The 8,848-nt window shown below is 39.5% G+C and overlaps 1 non-coding gene across 1 annotated transcript; it reads right to left on the bottom strand.

Moving 5' to 3' along the window:
• Positions 1-1,891: 1,891 nt before the first annotated feature.
• On the bottom strand, positions 1,892-1,964 carry Trnat-agu. Its single transcript has one exon. It is a non-coding gene; the product is annotated as a tRNA-Thr (tRNA).
• Between the last annotated feature and the right edge of the window lie 6,884 nt (positions 1,965-8,848).

Below are 8,848 nucleotides of genomic sequence, written 5' to 3'. Positions count from 1 at the left end.
AAGGCCACGGCCCCAAAATCGCACGCAATTCCTTTGTACCACGAAGGTAACCCAATATAGAGGCCAAAATTGCTTTTTGAGGTTCCTTGAAGTTTACTACTTAGGCAAGAAGAAAATACAGAAATGGTCATGGAGTCTCCGAGTTTATTAGTAATAAGGATGAAAGACTGGGAATACTGAATAACTCCTGCATTAGAAGGTGGGCATAAAAGGCATGAAAGAAATAGATCTTGTGCAGCATGTGAAATTATTTCCATAAGACATTTAGAAAATTACAAAAGAAAAAAAATATACCATCATATACTTATCAATCAACCCTACCCTCAAATAAAATTTTTAAGCTGTCGAAGAATAACTAAAAAATGTGGCAATTGATCATTCTCTCTCTCTCTCTCTCTCTCTCTCTCTCTCTCTCTCTCTCTCTCTCTCTCTCTCTCTCTCTCTCTCTCTCTCTCTCTCTATATATATATATATATATATATATATATATATATATATATATATATATATATATATATATATATATATATATATATATATATATATATATATATATATATATATATATATATATATATATATATATATATAGTCAAAACAAAGGAAGTGGTACACGTATCTTTTCTAATTGATAAGAACATATGAACACAATGAAAAGAGGGAAGCTGCAATAGCCATCAGAGCTACAAGTGGCAGTTCCTGAAAAATACGAGTAGTAGTAGAGTAAACATTATGATGGTTACGGCAAATCATGAGAACCACAGCTGACACCAGAGAGATAAATTTTATAACGGTGTGCACAAGCTGGAAAAAAAAAACACAATCTCTGGAACAGACAGTACTTCGTTATTGTAAGAGAAAATAATGATAATTGGACGAGGAAATAGAATAATGAGCTTTTTGTCTTGATTCCCTACGGAGAGAGAGAGAGAGAGAGAGAGAGAGAGAGAGAGAGAGTTCAAAAGAGGTTAAGAAGAGATCAGGGACAAAGGCAGAAAATTAAAACACATTTATTTTCCTAGCAAAGTTAAACGGTTGATCTCTCTCTCTCTCTCTCTCTCTCTCTCTCTCTCTCTCTCTTATTATTCTTGCATTACTTTCACGTTTGCTGTGTCATTTCAAATCTTTCTGGGTGTATGCTCCGTCTTCAATACACTTAGAAATCTGGTCCATAAATTTAACTTTTTTTGCTTAATTAGTGTTCATCTAGGTGAGATGAAATATGTTATCTTTGCATATTTCAGTTATTATTTTGTGGTTAAAATTTGAGTTTCATTCGGCAATTAATGCTCCTTACATTTTCAAATAATACTATATAATGAATTATGTTTTTATTCTTACTTTTTTTGGACAATCTCTCATTTTGTTTATGTTTGCACAGTTGTTATAATTTCAGAGATTCCATGATACTTCTCAACGTCCCTTGACTGCGTATAAAAGGTAATGTTACTGCTGATTATCATTTTACACTTCTTTCCATTCTATAACCACCTATTTTTCTTTAATTCAAACAACGTAAATGTATTCATTAAGTCGCCAGTGTGTGATTTGTCAACATACCTATAATGTTTAGCTATATGTCCACAGCAGCACGACTTTTGCCCGCAAGAGACGGTGCTGAATATCTGTTTCTAAGTCGTGACATAGAGTGTATAATAATATGTAAGATGATTGTGTAGATTACAGTGAAATGAAAAAAAATAAGTCTACAGCAACGGCTCCAATATGTTGTTGCGCACACATACACGGACATTATTGTCTCTGTTATGACCATGAATCTCCAACATTTTAGCCCCAGACTTCTAAGTAAAGTTATAGTTGGTGAATAGTAAGCCTACCTTCTAATATTAATGGTGTGATATGGGCATGGAAAAAACATTACTGAAATGGCTGCCTTCAGGGAGGCTCGAACTCCCGGCCTCTGGTTTACTAGACCAGCGCTCTAGCCGCTGAGCTATGAAGGCACATAAGAGAGACACCTGATGAATATTTGGTGAAACTACCACATGTTGTCCATCTCAGTTCCTCGGCGCACAGTAGGGTGCACGTAAGCGAGAAATCCCTGGTGGAGGCTGGGGATGTGCTTCGTTTTTTTTTTTTTTTTATCATATAACAATAACGAAGCAGAAACATAAAATAATAATACTACCGGGATGAAAGTGTGATTTTGTTGCACTGCTTCTCGAAACAAGAAAGTAAATCTGAAAATGTTACGATGAATACAGAGTTTTATCACAAAGTTTAGTCAAACGCCCTTCCCCGCTACACTATGCATGTATGTGTTAAAGCTGCCAGTGTAAGAACATAGGTTTGGTGACTGTCAATTAAGGAAATGAAGCATCTCGTATTATTTTTATTTCCTTTTACAAAGATATATGAACTCTAGCTATCAGTTTCCTGTCCAACATACAAGCGGGATATTTTTTTCAAGAGAATCTTCCTCTTCTTTTCCCGAGCACAGAGAAACAATTAATTGGCTTTTGATGGGGGTGATCAGAGACGTATTTGTACGCTAATTGAACTATTAATTCAAAGGGGGGTAAATCTGTTGGCGACCCTCGCGTGGTGATTCCTGCTTCAGCCTCAAATATTTAAATTTCTTGGATGAAAAAAGCATGTTGTGGTTACAATAAGTCCCGTACAATAGCAGAGTGGCAGTCTGCCCTTAAGTTTGTGGTGGTGGTCTCAAGTAGTAGTGTTGCCCTCGCTCTTCCATTTCTGTGTCAATGTATTTGTTTCAAGTTTACTTACGAAGCGACTTGCTTAAAAAGAAGCGATGATCATAATTATATTCAAGAAAACTTACACTAAACATCTTTCCTTTTCACAGTTCAAATTTACTATAATTCAACGTTATTGTTCCTATATTCTAATAGTTAATTCCCTATATACATGCATACAAACATACATACATACATACATACACATCAATTTCTTTATTCCATACAAACATGCATTCGTGCACACACACACACACACACACACACACACACACACACACACACACACACACACACACACACACACACACACACACACACACACACACACACATGTCCTGCAAACAGAACAGTTAAATATATCAGCTGAAAAAAAAGAAAACTTAGAGACTTACGTACAGTACAATTCCGAAAAAAAATTAGAAACCATTACATATATACGTGAATACATACACACTCGCATGGTGCACAACCATCCGTACCTTTTTAACGTCGTCCAATTACTGCATCTTCTCGGAGGCCACAACACCTTCTGGTCGTTGTTAATTAGAACCATCAGCCAAGAACTTCACAATGTTGCTTTTCGTTTGCGGCAAGTTTTAATAACAGCGGCTGCATCTTCTTTCTCTATCTAATACAAGGTGCCGCTTATATGCATTTATCCTATGTTTCCTTCATTCTGTTGCTGAAGGGGAGGTTTCAGTCAATAAAATGAAAAGTTTTGGATAACCTTTTCGACTTTTACATATAGCATCTAATTGTTGCCCTTGGCGGTGCCTGCTTATAAAGAAAACTGTGTGTGTGTGTGTGTGTGTGTGTGTGTGTGTGTGTGTGTGTGTGTGTGTGTGTGTGTGTGTGTGTGTGTGTGTGTGTAATTCACCTCGGTCGTCTACTGGTCACCCAGCCAGTCTTCTCCATTACGGAGCGACCTCAGAGCTCATAAACCGATCTTCGAGTAGGACTGAGACCACATCAACACATAACACACACCGGGAAAGCGAGGCCACAACCCCTCGAGTTACATCCCGTACCTATTTACTGCTAGGTGAACAGGGGCCACACATTAAGAGGCTTGCCCATTTGCCTCGCCGCTTACCGGCGTGTGTGTGTGTGTGTGTGTGTGTGTGTGTGTGTGTGTGTGTGTGTGTGTGTGTGTGAGAGAGTGTAAAACTATACATACCATTTCATTACCTGATTAACTAAATATTTTCATATTTTACTAATGTATCAAATTTAAGAGAAACATTTTATTTGCATATTTACTGGTGCGCCTAAGCACTTCACAAGAACGACGACAATGAAGAGAAATACTTTGAATAAGAGGAAAGTTGATAAAATTTCATCATCTTAACTGAGGAGATAACAGCAGATATTCTTTTTTTTTTTTAGAAGGTAAAGGAAGGCTTAGATTCCTTTTAACATCATATTAGGAGTAAAACTGGAATGGAGCATGAAAAATTATAGATTATATTATAAGGTGAGAAGGATAAAGAGCATCCTTTTTCTTCTTACATTCTTTCCTCTTTCCTTCTCTGCCCGCTCATCTCCCTTTACTTAGTGAATTACCTCTAATTTCCATACCCCTTCCTTCCATCTCCGTTAATAAAGGCAAGACAAGACATCATTTTTTATTCAGTTCCCTCTACACCCAAACTTTGACAGGGAGGAAAAACGAGAAAATGATCTTCCTGAAATTTCCCCTCCACTTCTCACATGAGTTGCACATCTTTAAACTAACGTGTGTGTGTGCGTAGGTGGGTAGGTGGTAGGTGTCTGGCTGTGGATGTTGATGTTGAGTGCATATCCTTGTATAGAAGTAAAATAGATAAATGAATGTACCACAAGGAAATGAAACCTGATAAAGGCGTGTTTTATTTTTCTTTTATAATGTCTAAGTGTGCACATCGGCTTTTATCGATACATATATTCATTCTTCTGTCTCTGTTTTCTATGTTTATAAATTTTTTCTATTTTTCTTTCTCTACCTATAATTTGCCAACCTACGCATGTTTCTGTGTATTCGCTTGTGTGTGTCTCTCTCTATTTCTCAATTAACTCGTGCACTAGCTTGCTATCTATTCATATGCATGTATATGTACACCTGTCCCTTCATTTCAATTTTTACATATTCATCTCAATCAAGTACTTTTGCCTACAAAGAAGAGTGAATTTCTAACGTAGTACTTTTTCCTATTTCATTTTTTCTCTTTACATATATATTACTTTTCAAATGTGCACTGTGTTAATATATTCTGCCAGTTAATCCGATTTTTCACCCTTATGCTCTAAATTTCTGTTGATTTCAGCATACAAATATTTTTTTCTATCCCTTCTTTTCCTCCCTCCTTCCCTCCTTCATAATACGTCGCTTTGCTCTGATCAGTTTCTCTCTCTCTCTCTCTCTCTCTCTCTCTCTCTCTCTCTCTCTCTCTCTCTCTCTCTCTCTCTCTCTCTCTCTCTCTCTCTCTCTCTCTCTCTCTCTCTCTCTCTCTCTCTCTCCATACAGCGAACGTAATTCATTACATCCAACATTCCTGAGCAACAGTCGCACACAATACTCAACTATGTCAATCGTATTTGTGTTATCGATGGCAATATTTTCCCGTCTCATACTCCTTTAAATGTCATGTTGTACTAATTACTTGTTTACTATTCAATTATGCTTAATTCTTTGAAGTTAAAAAGTAGAAAACGATAGTTATACTTCAAAGTCTTACGATATTTTGTAGTGTATTTGATAAAGGTAAACTGGAAAATTATGCCAGATTAAGTTATTCTCAAAACAAAAGAAAATCCGTTTGACTTCCTACCGTGAGTAGGAGTATAAGGAAGAATGCAATCGTAAATTTGAGCTTCTTATGATTTTGTTTTAGTATATTTTCCTAGCGTGCCGTTGTTTTGATCCTCGAATCTCCTGGTGTGCTGCTTGACAATATCTGCCCGCACGCCACATCACATCACCCTCACTCGCCTCACGCGTTACGAGAAGCCGCGGTGATAAACTTTGTCGTGAGAACCAGACGAGGACACCCCAGCTCCGGTGTCAGGTGATGCCAGCCAGCTTGCGCGATTGACGATACTGCAGGTGTGGGAGTTTGCACTGCAGATGTATCGGGGTGCATTGCAGGTGTGTACCGAGTGCATTGTTAGTGTGTGAGGAGGGACAATGCGGATATATATATATGTTGAAGGTAGGGTCGTGAAAAAAGTCACTATAGATATGGATGGGTACACTACAGGTTTGTGTGTTTGTTTGTTTGTTTGTTTGATCTGCTGCAGTCTCTGACGAGACAGCCAGACGTTACCCTACGGAACGAGCTCAGAGCTCATTATTTCCGATCTTCGGATAGGCCTGAGACCAGGCACACACCACACACCGGGACAAGGTCACAACTACTCGATTTACATCCCGTACCTACTCACTGCTAGGCGAACAGGGGCTACACGTGAAAGGAGACACACCCAAATATCTCCACCCGGCCGGGGAATTGAACCCCGGTCCTCTGGCTTGTGAAGCCAGCGCTCTAACCACTGAGCTACCGTGTGTGTGTGTGTGTGTGTGTGTGGAAGTGGGGTAGTGTAGGTGTGTGTAGGTAGGACAGGATAGGTGTGTGGACGTCGGATAGTGCAAGTGGGTGTGTGTAGGTTAGACAGTGTAGATATGTGTGTGTAGGTAAGGCAATACAATTGGGAAATAAAGCAGATGTGTGAAGCTATGCTGATGTGCTTGGGAAGGATAGGAGTAGTGCAGGTTTGTGGTGGAGGAACTAAGGAAATGTGTGGAGAAGCAATTCAGGTGTGTGTGTGTGTGTGTGTGTGTGTGTGTGTGTGTGTGTGTGTGTGTGTGTGTGTGTTCACGTAAGTTTAGTGAATGAGAGAGACTTCCTGTGTGCAGCGGAGGAACACAGCAGCTCCATAATGGGTGTCGCGTCGCGGTCGTGTTGGTAAACCTCACACGCAAGACACTTCTCTTGCACACAGATATTATGAGTGTCGTTTGGGAGAAAGTTAGGAGAGGCCTTTGTCCTGCAGTGAACTCGTAATTGTTGTCGGTGGCGAAGGTGGATATGGTGTTGGAGGTTGCAGGTGGATGTGGTGGTGTTGGTGTTGGTGTCAGTGGTGGTGGTTGAGGTTGTATTCTATTCCTGGTGCACTTCTGTATATCTGTAGCAACTTGAACATCTCCGACTTCGTAAGCCACGCAAAGAAGGTAGTTAAATTCTTTTTTGTCTCTACCACCACACACATTTTCATCTTCAGAACCCAAACTTCTATCAATAATTACTCAGCTCCTCAACGATAGTTTGTAGCCGCCAACTCGCATCGGGATATTTATTGCCAGTAAACAAGTTAAGCTCTCTAGCAGGGCGCTGCATGATCGATTACATTCATCTCTCCTTGCTATTCCTGCAAAACCTTTTTTTCTTCATCCAAATGACGCATTTGTTTGGAGCGCAGGGTGCGAATACGAGAAGGATTGAAAAGATACGATCTTAATTCGTTCTATTCCAACCATTTCAGCTTCAGAAAAAAAAATGGAAATTATGAGATGCCTTGTTTTTATTCTTCGGATCATAATCGTAAAAAGAAAATAGGGAACATCCATATCCTTCCATTTATTATCCACACTTTCTTTATTCATTAGATATTTTCATTTAAACTTTCAAGATAGCTGTAGCTGGAGTGCCGAACGTGGTATTGATCGACGAGAATGAAGGACGTGGGAGGGATAGGAGGAGAGGGGGTCAAATGACGCGTTTGTGTGATGGATTTAGGAGAAATGACCATTACTGGCTGGACCGCTACAGTGGGAGTGTGTGGGCATAGGAGCAAGGGGAAAAGGACGCTGTGTAGGCGTGCACTGAGCATTCGTCATGCCTGCAAAATGTGTTTCGCTTGTCGCTCCCACAGAGTGATTCCATACTAGTGCAAATATTACAATGACTGTACGTGCCTAGTTATGATTGCTCGTGGAGGCTTCTTAAGATGCAAGTGAGTGAGTGCGCGAGTGAGTGATGCAGTGAGAGGACGAGTGCGTTAATTTGTTTTTTTCTTGATATTTGATATTGATGATAATGATGATACGCCTGTTGATCTTTTATAGTCATATGGCGATGTTTGATTGAGTAATTTTCAACAACATTATACAAATGCTATTACTTAAGAGAAAATTACTAATATGGTTGCGTAAACACACACATACAGACACACACACACACACACACACACACACACACACACACACACACACACAGGTAGCTCAGTGGTTAGAGCGCTGGCTACACAAGCCAGAGGACCGGGGTTCGATTCTCCGGCCGGGTGGAGATATTTGGATGTGTCTCCTTTCACGTGTAGCCCCTGTTCACCTAGCAGTGAGTAGGTACGGGATGTAAATCAAGGAGTTGTGACCTTGTTGTCCCGGTGTGTGGTGTGTGCCTGGTCTCAGGCCTATCCGAAGATCGGAAATAATGAGCTCTGAGCTCGCTCCGTAGGGTAACGTCTGGCTGTCTCGTCAGAGACTGCAGCAGATCAAACAGTGAAACACACACACACACACACACACACACACACACACACACACACACACACACACACACACACACACACACACACACACACACACACACACACACACACAAAACTTCATCTTAAAACAATCACTAATGGAGCAGACAAAGCAAATGCTCACCTATTGTAAAGTGTATAATAATATTTAAGTTTTGAATAAAAAAAAACTTTGATCATCAACTCTTATAAAAAAAAGTGTTATGTCAAACTCAGATCTCTTCGTGAGTTGAAAATGAGGTGATTGGGGTAAGAGGTCCCTAAGCTTTACCTGCTTTGTGTATTGATTAGGTCTTGATGGTGGTAAGGCCTAAGGGATTGAGAAGGTGCGTATGTTGTTCTTTCGTTCGACATGTTAGATCCTCTCACATTTAGCTTTTTTGTTAATCATTCTGTTCATATTGGTTTCTCTCTGTTCATTTGTATGTACTATCTAAATTTCAATTTGTTATTTGTCTGCTTATCTATCTATCTTTTAATCCACCTGCATCTATCTGACTATTCATCTATGTATCTACTAATCTATTCATGTATCAATATCTGTTTATCTTTATCTCCGAGGA

Source organism: Portunus trituberculatus, chromosome 41, assembly GCF_017591435.1.
Source record: "Portunus trituberculatus isolate SZX2019 chromosome 41, ASM1759143v1, whole genome shotgun sequence".
Lineage (NCBI taxonomy): Eukaryota > Metazoa > Arthropoda > Malacostraca > Decapoda > Portunidae > Portunus > Portunus trituberculatus.
Note: the sequence above shows the minus strand (reverse complement) of the source record. Positions and strands in the feature narration are given on the sequence as shown.